The sequence below is a fragment of the Marmota flaviventris genome, chromosome 8, assembly GCF_047511675.1.
Source record: "Marmota flaviventris isolate mMarFla1 chromosome 8, mMarFla1.hap1, whole genome shotgun sequence".
Taxonomy (NCBI): Eukaryota; Metazoa; Chordata; class Mammalia; order Rodentia; family Sciuridae; genus Marmota; species Marmota flaviventris.
In genome coordinates this window covers 59,422,609-59,434,892 of record NC_092505.1, presented here as the reverse complement: position 1 = coordinate 59,434,892, position 12,284 = coordinate 59,422,609, and the positions used below count along the sequence as shown (strand labels likewise).

Genomic DNA, 12,284 nt, shown 5'->3' with positions numbered 1-12,284 from the left:
TCCCTTGTCATTGCTGTCCTTAAAGACAATTTGGTTTCAAAATGGAAGGGAGGGGAATCTCTGAGGACAGTGTGGGTTTGAATTCTGGACCCAAGAATTCTAGACCACGCTTAAGCTTTTGGGCAATTATTCTCAAACTTTTCCTTTCAAAAACCAGGGTTGACAATTACAATATAATTCTTACTTTTAAATTTAAATTTTAAAATTAAATATTAGTCAAATTTATTACACTCTTAGAAATACTTCTTAAATTCCATTTTGGACTCCTTAAAACCAAATGAACATCTAATAGAATTTTTCAAAGGGCGTTTGCATAGGTGCTGCAGCGTCTGGGTCCATGGGGAACATGTGACTCTACTGAGTGGGCTAGAGTTTATGAGGCTGTTAGCTGTGAAGTGCAGCTACCTTTCAGGATTCTGACGTCTAGTCCCTCAAAGATTCAGCTTTCGTAAGTCTGGGTGAAAGGCCACATTTTTCAAAGATAATGCTCCAGGCTCAATAATGGCATCCTTGGGCTACTGATCTCACAGGGAGATACCTGGTCCTAGGTCATAGAAAAAGCAATTCTGTAAAGCCACATGACTTTCTTTTCCTCATTGTACTTTTTATATTGCCCCAAATGTCAACAGTTAACATGGATTTTTACTTTTTAAATCAGAAAAAGAAATCTTTTAGTATTTATTGTGGGACTAGGATGTTTTAATTTGCTGAATTTTTGATAGAGCCCTTCTCTTTCCCTCCTTATTTGGGAGGAAATAATAAACAAGTCTGTGAGTTTGCTTTCCTGCATTAATACATGCAGTATAGTGATGTTAGTTAACCTGTCTCTGAGAAGCAGGTTAACAAGGTGGTTGAGCATATGGCTTTTTGCTGATAGACTGCCTGGGTTCAAATCCCATGTGCTAGGTCTGTGACCATGCACCAGTTACCACACCTCTCTGTGCCTCAGTTTTCTCATCTGTAAAGGGGTTATGATGTCAATAGGACCTAGGGTCATTGTGAGGATCACAGGAGCTACTGCACTCCCTAGGGTTTCGACAACTTCCTGTGTTAACTGTGGTTGTGTTTTCCTTGGTGACTGGAAATCTTATCCTGCTTCAGCCTCGTTACTGGGAATGTAGTTCCTGAACTGGGCCGCAGATGGGGAAGTTGTGAGAGCTGAAAGCAAGTGATCCAAGGCCTCTCTGTGTTCCCAGGGCCTTTTTTCCCATTTTCTCCTCTTCCTCTTCTTTCGTCTCCCTTATATACACAAAATTATTTATTTTCTTTAATTGGATGGATTTAAAAAAAGCTAGTTTCAAGATTCTTATCTGTTGATAGATATGTCTGGGGTGGAACTGTGGCAAACTTTCTAAATTTCACCTTTTTTTTAGTCATCAGAAAAAGGAAAGAATCTAAAATAAAAAGGAGGAGGGGTCATGATAAAAGGCTATAACTGTAGTGACAGCTGTCCAGCCTTCTAGTTTCCATCTGTATTTCAGGAAAATTATAAATCTAAAAAATGAGCCTATTTCCATCATTGGGCAAATGGTGTGAGGCCTAGGCAGATGCCATTTCATATATGCCTGGCTATTTGCCCTTTGACTGAAGTGGACTGAATGAGGTCACTCTGGCTTGAGAGGAAACCTAAGCGTGAATACCTGCAAACCGTGCTCAGTCCTGGGCTGTACAAACAGAAGCTGGGGGTGGGAGACAGATCAAGGATCCATTCTGTACTCTTATGGGGATCCTATTATATATATGACATGGAGTGTTATATTTTTTCTCTGTGCTACATTTTAAGTTTGTACACAGAAATACATTTATGAAGGTGATCAAACTCGTGACAGGTTATAAAATGCTACAGATGATAAGTGCAGTTACTAAGAATGTTTAGCAGGTAGGGACTTGACCATGCTGCCCTCTCTGGGCTTTTGTGTTTGTTGCCCATTGTGTTAGCTACTTCTTGCTGTCATAACAAGTCATCATAAATGTCATAGCTTCAAACAACACAAACTTACAGTTCTGTGAATTAGGCGTTCAACACAGGTCTCACCAAAGTTAAGGGGCCAGCAGGGGAATGTTCTTTTCTAGAGGATCTAGGGAAAAATTCCCATGCCTTTCCCAAATTCTAGAAGCCACCTGCATTCCTTGGCTGGAGGCCCCCTTCCTCTAACTTCAAAGCCTGCAACACTGCATGCCTCCCACTATTCTCCCCCAGTGGCATCTCCTACTTAGCACAGCTGAGAAAGGCTCTCCACTTTCAAGGACACATGTGATTAGATTTGGCCCACTGCCAGTATACTAGCCCCATCTCAAGGTCCTTAATCAAATCACATTTTCCTGCAAATTCACAGGACTCAGGGGATTAAGGTATGAACATCTTTGAAGGGCATTATTTTCCTTACCACCTTCCAGAAAGTTATGGTACTGAGTGGATTGCAGTACTTGGTAATCTTTCAGGTCTTCCCCAATCCAGAGAGTTGGTGAGTATGTTATTTTAATCCAATTTGGTACCCTATCAGAAACACTCCTAGTGTAGCTCAGTGGTACAGCACTTGCCTACCATACGCAGGGCCCTGGGTTCAATCCCCAGTACTACGTGCCCCTCCTCACCAAAAAAAGGAGGCTGGAAATGTTCCTTAAATTCCCTTTTGGACTCCTGGAAACAAAACAGACAAACAAAAGCCCTATAAAGTCTAGGTCTGTGGAGAACATGTCATTGTCCTGAGCAAAATTTATAGATTACAAGCTGTTAAGGACCATCTATTAATATTAAGTGTTCAGCCCCTTGGCTACTAAGGGAGCCACAGAAGAGCTCTTATTTATTGAGAATCTGCCTCCTGCCAAGCCTTGTGCATATGTTAATTCATGTGTCTCTAAAAACAGCCTTAGGAGGCAGGTATTATTTTTTTTAATTGGCACATAATAATTTTACATATTTTTGAGGTACAGTGTGACATTTCAACACATGCCTACAATGTGTAACAATCACATCAGGGTCACTGGCAAAAATCCCTTTTGTCAAACATTATCACTCAAACATTTATTTCTTTGTGTTACAAACATTCAAAATCCTCTCTACTAGGTTTTTTTTTTGAGATATGCAATTAATTGTCATCAACCATAGTTACCCTACTGTGCTACTGAACATCAGAAATTATTCCTCTTCACCAACTGCATCCCTGTATCCTTAAGCTTCCTCTCTCCAACTCCCACCTTTTGCAGCCTCTGGTAAACACTGTTCTACTCTCTACTGCTCTGAGATCACCTTTTACAGCTTCCACATGTGATTATACAACATCTGTCTTCCATGCCTGACATATTTCGCTTAATATAATCCTTCAAGCTCATCCGTGTTGCCACAAATGACAGGATTTTTTTCTTTTTAAGGGTAAATGATATTCCAGTATGTATATACCTCATTTTCTTATCCATTCATTTGTTTGATGACATCTAGGTCAACCCTACATCTTAACTATTTTGAATAGTGTTTCAATACACATGGCACTGCAGATGACCTCTTTGAGATACTGATTTGCTTTTCTTTGGGTTTATCCCCAGTAGTGGAATTACTGGGTCATAAAATAATTTTATCTCTAGTTCTTTGAGGAAACTCTGTACTGTTTTCCATCATGACTGTACTAATTTACGTTCCCACCAACAGTTTGAGTTCCCCTTTCTCTGCATTCTCACCAGCATTTTAAAAAAATTCTGTCTATTTGATAACAGCCATTCTAACTAGGGTGAGATGATATTCTCATTGTGATTTTGATTTGCATTGCCCTAATGATTAGTAATATTGAACATTTTTTACATACTTTTGGCTCTTTGCACATTTTCTTTTGAGAAATGTCAGTTCAGATCATTTGACTTTTCCCACCAAGATGTGCTTTACCACCAAGAGAGCTACACCACCAGCACATTTTATTATATTATCTTGAGATAGGGTCCTGCTAAGCTGCCCAGGCTGTCTGTAAACTTGCCATTCTCCTATATCAGCCTCCAGAGTCGATGGGATTATAAGTGTGCACTGCCACTTCCAGCTTGCCCATGTTTTAATCAGATTATTTGTTTTGCTTTACTGTTGAGTTTTTGGAGCACCTTGTACAATCTGAATATTAGTCCCTTGTCAACTGAATAGTTTGCAAATGTTTCTGTAGGTTCTCAATCCACTACCTTGATTGTTTCCTTTGCTAAGCAGAAGCTTTTTAGTTTGATGCAATCCCTTTTGTCAATTTTTACTTTTGTTGCCTATCTTTTGGGGTCCTATCCAAGAAACCTTGACTCAGATCAATGTTCTGAAGCACTTCCCCTATGTTTTCTTCTAGTTGTTTCATAATTTGGGGTTTTATATTAAGTCTTTGATCCATTGTTTTGTTTTGTTGGTTCTAGGGATTGAACCCAGGAGCACTTTACCACCAAGCAACATTCCCAGTCCTTTTTACAATTTTTTATTTTGACACAGGACCTCTCTAAGTTACTTAGGGCCTTGCTAAATTGCTGAAGCTGGCTTTGAACTTGCAATCCTCCTGCCTCAGCCTCCCCAGACACTGGGATTACAGGTGTGCACCACTTCGCCCAGCGTCTTTGATCCATTTTGAGTTGGTTTATGTATGTGGTGAGAGATGGGGATCTAGTTTCATTCTTTTGCATTTGGATATCCAGTTTTTCCAGCACTATTTAGTAAAGAGATTGTCCTTGCTTCAGTGTATGTTCTTAGTGCCTTTATTGAAAATCAGTTGGCTATAAATATGTGGATTTATTTCTGGGACCAATATTCTGTTCCATTGGTCTATGTGTCTGTTTTATGTCAAACATGCTGTTTGGGCTATAATAGCTTGGTAGTATGTTTTGAAGTCAAGGATTATGATAGGAAGCAGGTATTATTGTTGCCTCTATTTTTCAGATGAGAAAATAGAGCCTTAGAGAGGTAAAGTGATATGCCTAAGACCACAATAACTGTGCTTACAATCAAGGTTCACCAGGCCCTGTCTTGTTCCACCTCACTCCATGATCCCTTCCTAATTTGCCCTGTATTCAAGCAGAGGAGGCCCTCACTTGAGAGGCTAACAGAGAACAAACCATAACAGTGGGTAACTTAGTACCCTGCTGCACAGGGAATCCAGGCTCATTGGTCCTAAGTGGTCAAAGAACAGACTGATTGACTTAACCTGAAGGGCTTCCAGAAGAGTAATCGATGATGATGTGAAAACACTTCAGAGTCACCCAGTGGTATGCAAGAAAGAAGATCTGGATCCCAGAAAACATTCTTAACCAAGGGATTCACCCCACAGGGAGTTCTTGTCTTGGTGACAGGGTTTAGAGATCTACCAATGAGAGAGAGAGGCCCTTTGAATTAGATAATGCCTTGTAAATGCTCACATACTTGGGAAGATTAAAGGCACTCTCCATTGGTTTTATCTTAGAAGGAATTAGTCTAATCAGCTTCTTCTTCCCAACACTAAATTGGAGTTAACTGAAGAAATTGGATTTTTAAAGCAGAAAAGAGAGTTTGGAAAGACAGACACTTAGATGAAGTGGGTGGGCTTGTAGCATGTTGGAATCTAACAAGGCAGAAAGTGATCAAATGCAAGGGTTCAGAGGGAGCCTAGACTCCCCACCCTCTGCCTTCAGCTCCCAGACACTCCTGTACATTTAATGCCAGTATAACCCCTCCATTGGTCACTTAGCCCTATTCCCAGTGTTTCCACCCAAATGTGGACCTTCATTACCTCTCACCTCTAACTACTGTTTCCTAGGTTGTTTCCTCCCTTGATAGAAAGAAAATCCGTTCCTTGAAGACTGAGGTCATTCTCTGTTTTTACTGCACTAAGTGTCTGCAGGGCTGGTTCCAGAAGGAACCAGCTTCTAAAGGTTGCCCTATGCCTCCACTCAGGGCCACCCACCTTTCTTTCCTTGGCTTCTATTCTCCTATTGCTTTCTCTCCTTTGGTTGCTGATCTCCTGTCTCTCTGAGAAGGACTCGGTGGTTTCCATAGGGCCACTTAAATGATCCAAGATAATCCATCTCAAAATCTTTAACTGATCACATCTGCAAAATCCTCTTACCATATAAGGCAGCATCCACAGATTCCAGGAATAAGGATGTAAACCTCTTTGGGGGAGGAGAGCATTACTCAACCTACCGCAATTTTTTTCTCCTGTAGCACGAGACTGGCTTCGTGATATCATTAACTTGAGCAAAGGGAATGGTATGGTGATTGTGGGAGTGCAGCATAAGATGGACATCAGAGGCCACCAACATCTACTAAGACACTGGATCCACTGGGAATCAGGGACAAACAAGCATTTTCTGACCTTGTGGGGGAATCACAATTCCATGCAAGAGATGAATACATCCTCAACCAATTTTCACACCAACCACAATAGGAAGTAGATGACATCAGTTCTGATTCAGAGGAGTTGAATCTTAGGAGTAGAAGGCAAGTGGTCTCTTCCCGAGGAGAAGATACTCCAGACAGAGGGAACAGCACACACAAAGGTGTAGAGGTGTAAAACAGTATGGCAGGATCGCCATTCTCAGAAGAAAACAGGGTGAAGGTGCCTACCAGCCTGGACTATGTTTATGGGAATATGTGGCTGTTGAATGACCCTTTAAAATCTTTCAGGGAAGCCAGGCACAGGGTGGCATGCCTGTTACCCCAATGACTGGGAAGGCTGAGACAGGAGGATTGCGAGTTCAAAGCCAGCATTAACGACTTAGCTAAGCCCTAAACAACTTATCGAGACCCTGCTATCTCAACAACAACAAACAAACAAACAAAATCTTTCAGGGAAAAGAGGGGTGAAGACAAATGTGTCCATTGAAATTCCAGGTTGATAAAGGAAGCGAAATCTCAAAACAGCTACATTTAAAAATATCGTGTCCTTTTTTTTTTTTCTTTTTTTAATTATTTCTGTTGAGAAAAAAAACTGAAACTGGGTCAAGGAATAAATTTCTTCAGGTGGAGGGAGATTGACATGCCCAGAGCAACTATAAACCAGAGCTTCAAAGTATGTCTCATTTATTTATAATCTTAGGAAATTTCATCTCATTCTGTTTTGTGGATGACAACCAGGAGGATGTTTAACATTTCCAATCCAAGGTTTATTTGAGATGAAAAACTCGTGTTCCTTTCCACCTGCTTCCTGGTCATGCTTCTAGTGCATCTGATCTCTTTCTTCCAGCTTTCTCTTTATCTCTGTCATTCCTCCAATCTGAGAAGCCCCAGAGCAGATAGTCCCAGTTCTACTCCAAGGTCGCATTTGAACTTGGCCTTCTATCCTCCTATTCTACCAGGATGACTGTCCCCACCTTGGAGTAGTGTCATTTCCCACCCTCCCGGGTCCCTGTCTCTTGGGAGACCTCAGGGTCCTTTGGAGGTAGGCCTTCCAATCCAGTGCCTTCCCTGTCTCCACCAGATTCCAGAGTGCCAAGAACTAAAAATAATTCAGCCTTTACTTCTCTAGCCAACCGGCCCTTAAACTGTTATTTTTCACCCCCATAAGACTGAAAAACAGTCCAGAAGGGCGCAAGCCAAGGTATGAAGAAAACCATAGCCTAACAGGCTGCTCCTAGGCTTGTGTCCATTCTGGACAATGGTCATCTCCCTTACCCCCCTTACCAGAGTAACTCCTTTGGATATAGTTTAAGTGTCCACCAGAGGTTTGATCTCCAGGGAGATCACATTGGGAGGTGATGGGTCCCTTAAGAGGTGGGGTCTAACAGCTTACATCAGCTGGGACTTGCCTGGGTGCTCTGGCTTCCTGGTTCTCTATGTGATTTGGTCTCTTGCTCCCAGTCTAGCTTCTTCCTCTATGCTGTAAGGTCCCCACCAGAGCTGAGCCTGTGTCTACACCATGCCCTTGAACCTCCAAAAGTGTACAGCTCACTTTTTTCTTTACAAGGTTAGCCTGCCTCAGCGCCATCAGTGACACAAAACTAATGCAGCTCTCCTGGCCACTCTTTGTGGCTACTGAGAGGAATGTCAAGAGTCAAGAAAAAAATAATAAAATATGGAGCTTTAATGAGGAGTAAATACCTGCTGCAGGTGCAAGCCATCCTTTTTCTCTTGTAAAAGTACAAAAGTAACTGTAAAATAAATACCAAATAATATGGAGATTTGTGAAGTCCTGTCCACGTTATTATAGCTCCACAGGTCAATTATCTGTCAGGGATGATTCATCTAGACCAGTTCTGTCCAGCAGAACTTTCAGTGGTAGAAATGTGCTCTGTATGTGTCATCTAAGGTAGCAGTCACTAGCCACGTGTGACTCTTGAGCCCTTGATGTGGCAGTGCCACTGAGAAACTGAACTTTTCATTTTAATTAAGTTGAATGTACATAGTCACATTTGGCTACTGCATTGGATAACATAGACCTGCCTCTGTTCATATACTAAAAAATACACAGTGGGTAATTAAAGTCATATCACACGTTTTGCAACACTTTCTTCAAATAACAATAGATCCCCAAGAACTAGCTGTTTTTGTAATTATAACTGTAACTTATTCCTTTTAACTGCATGCCTGAATGAATTTTTAAGTGTTATTTTTCTTCTCTTAAATCAGCTATCACATTCCTGTAGTTGAAAATATAAGAGATGCTAAAAAGTATAGTTTAAAAATCTCCTTCACCTCCCTGACACCAGCCTTTCTGGTCCTCTCCCCAGAAGAAATTACTGCTAATTTTCTTGGAAATCTTTCCAAAGATACTTTGGATATATGCAAGAAAATAGACATACTTCCCTAGGCACTTCTCTTATTGTCTAAATATTGATAAATTGTCTTTTATTGACTATGTTGTATGAGCCATGCATCATTCATTGGTAATTTCTATTATCTATAACTTACTGAATATTAATAGAGCTTCCCCTTGCCTAGGATGAGAGTAGAATTTGCTAACTCACATATTTCTAATTATAGTTTAAATTTGTGTTCCAGTATTTTTTAAAAATATTTTTAGTTGTAGATGGACAGGATATCTTTTTTTTTTTTTTAATATGGTGCTGAGAATTGAACCCAGTACCTCACACATGCTAGGCAAGCATTCTACCACTGAGCCACAACCCCAGTTCCTGTGTTCCAGTATTGATGAGATGTTTTCTGGTCAATTAGTATTCTGTCAGCTGAGGTATTGGTCCTGGGTTAAGGTGGAGGCTGAGATCAGCGTACAGTTAGAAGTTTTTTGGCCCACATGCTGGCATATTCATGGCATCTTGATCACAGTGGTTATCCAGACCAACCTGGCACAGACCACAGGGATCTGGGCAGAGTGGAAAATCAAGTGAATGGAAGTGGCCTAAACTAGAGAAGTATACAAAGCTGAACATCTCTGTCTTTGCAAAAACAACAGCTAGAATCTACCGTAAAGTAGAATCAGAAAAAAAGTTGTATTGGTAGATTCTTACAGTGAGCAAAAGGAGAATGTCTTAATAAGAACTTGTCATCAGTGTCACTCATTAAACCTTTCAATGACTTCTCAGCATGCATAAGACAAATGTACTCTATTCGTACCAATAAAAAACAGTTACATTGGTAGATTCTTACAGTGAATGTGAAGGGTATACAGCTTCACACTCAGATACCTCCCCTTCCTGCAAGCTATTTTCCCTCATCCCTCTGAGGAAGGGTGAAGTGCCCTTTCTGTGTGCTCTGTTTTGCTCTGCACTTGTCCAGCCCTGCTCTTATCACACTGACTGGATACAACACCCACCCCTCCATTCCATCCCTACCTTATCCTAGACTGCAGATAATCCAGGTCAGCTTCATGAGCTCAGGAACTGTGTAACAGTACCTAGAAAAATGGTTATAAATATCTGTTGAATGAAAGACTGAGTCCAGGGAAGGGTCATATGGTCTCAGGTCTATGATGACACAGAGTGGAAGAGTACGTTCTATGTGGACATTTTGCACATGTGTTTATCTGTCACGTATTTATGTGCATCACTGTGGAAACTGTGGAGGTGCAGGAAAAACCCACTGATTTGAGGCTTCATTCTGCAAATAATTGTCATGTGGTCCTAGGCAAATCAACACTGATTTTGAATCTAAAAATGAGGATCAATAATTAGATAAGATAATGTGTGCAAGAGGCTTTAAAACAAAAAGCAAATTAAAGGCCCCAAAGGCTGTCAAGTATGCTATGAATTTGATGCCTCCGTATAGACATCACCCCCTGCCATATTGGCAGGAAGTCAGGAGAGCTGCTCTCCCTAATGTAACTCTTCTATACAACCTTGTTCCCCCTCCCCCCAGCCCTGCCAGCTTCAACCATCTGCTATCAGCAAAGTTTCTTCTGGGCTTCAAGTGCATCATCCAGGTGCACAGCTGGGGCTCCCCACGGGGCCCCCTTTCACACAGGGCCAGGATTATCCAGTGCCAAGGCAAACACAGAGATACATGAACTAGAAGCTGATATGACATCTTAGAGATGAAAGAATATTAGAAAATCTCTATCCAAACTTCTTATTTAAACCATGGTGAACCTGAGGCCCTGGAGGGTAAAGTCATTTGCCTGAGAAGATGCAGCTGGCCGGTGGTGTTTTCTGGCTGCCTGTTCATGTTGGCCAGAAAAAATAGGTAAGTGAGTTTCTCAGAACCATGTAGCATCAGGGATCCCTGAGAGGGAAGGAGGGAAGAGGATTTGTAAGACTACCTCACAGCTTGAGAAGAATATCCTTTTTATACAGCTAGTTACACGCATGACATGGTGGTCACTGTGACGGCTCATATACTAAAATTGGAACAATACAGAAAAGATTAGCATGGCCCCTATGCAAGGGTAATATGCAAATTAGTGAAGCTTTCCATATTTTAAAATAAATAAATACATATATATAATGGCATTGAAAGATATCCAAGAACACACTAAGTAAAAAGAGTCCACAGAACTGCCTGTACAGTATAATTCCATTTTAACTACATATAGAAGGAAGCTTGGAAGGATTGACTCATAAGCATAGCTTCCTCTGAATAGATGCATTTCTCTTTATTCTGCATGCACTGATATGTTTCTGTGTTGTCTGAATTTCTTTTTGTAATAAGGAACATGTATAATGGTTATACTTTGAAGAAACAAGGATTTTTCATTTTATCAAAGCATGCATATTCCCTCAATTAGTCCAACTTTCTTTACTCTGATTTTTTTCTCATCAAACAAATTTTATCGTCTGCAGCTTGCTCTCTCCAATGAGGCCTCCATCTATAAAAAGCCCAGACCTGATTTTGAACTCCTATTTTTAAAAAACTATTAAATTGCCATCTGACTCTACAAAATCATCCCCTTTAAATTTAGCTGGAGAAAACAGCTTCCCCCTCAGTGAATGTAGCAAATTTGGGTTCCAATTATGCCAAGGAGAAGACAAAACCATGGCTTGTGATGACCCCACAAAGAGCCCACTTCCCTCCTGCTCTCTCCCCTGAGGTCCTTCTTAAGCATCAGCCTGATCCTCAGTGCTTACAGCCTTGGTAAAGAAGCCTTAGAAACCTTTGGCAGTGCATCCTCAGATCTCTGACATGGAAAGAAAAAGAGCTTTGGTTTGAGATTGTGCAAAAGCATAGCCAGCTGTCTGCTCTGGCCAATGGCCAGCTGCCGACATTGGTAAGACTTGCAATATACCAACAGAGAGTGTGAAACGAATTTCATTTGGTTTGAAAAGTGAGGTCCAAGTTAATAGGATAGGGAACCTGCCAAAATATTGGGGTAGGAGAGAAAGACGTGTACCTGACCCTTAGCATGTACTTTACCAGACCATCTCATTTATTCTTCAATATCCTGTGAAGTAGATGAGGCAGGTAATTATTAGATCTACAATATAATGAGGTCACTGATGTTCCCCAAGGATAGAGAACTGGTAACACTAAATCTGTGACCTTTATTTACCTTCGCATAGGATGGAAGGTCTGTGTACACACCATGCATATTTAAAGCTCTGGACAGGAATCAGAAAACTTAATGTTAGTCATAAGTGACCTTGAGAGAGTCTTTTCATATTTCTCAGCTTTCATTTCCTTATCTTTGAAATGGGAGAGTGATATCTATCCAGCTCGTCTCAGGGGGTGGGGCTCTGAAAAGATAATGAGCACAAAAATACTGGGCTTTGAAAATAGTGATTAGTTAAAGGAATATCAAGTATGATCAGTTTTTCAGTGCAGCACAGAGGGAAGCTTTTGAGAATAATTTTCTCTGTTTAAAAATGTTATCTTTTGTCAGAATAAACTGAACATGGCCCACAGCAATCCAATAAGCCCCAGCAATTTGGTTAGGAAGCCAAATCTATTTTCAAAGCCCCTGTCCTACTTA

At 40.9% G+C, this 12,284-nt stretch overlaps 1 protein-coding gene and 1 non-coding gene across 3 annotated transcripts in view; both read left to right on the top strand.

Moving 5' to 3' along the window:
- Arhgap31 (Rho GTPase activating protein 31) overlaps nucleotides 1-12,284 on the top strand; it is a 105,910-nt gene that overhangs the window by 10,643 nt on the left and 82,983 nt on the right. The window lies entirely within an intron of this gene.
- Nucleotides 10,694-10,798, top strand: LOC114093405 (U6 spliceosomal RNA). The gene has a single exon (XR_003582888.1). It is a non-coding gene; the product is annotated as a U6 spliceosomal RNA (small nuclear RNA).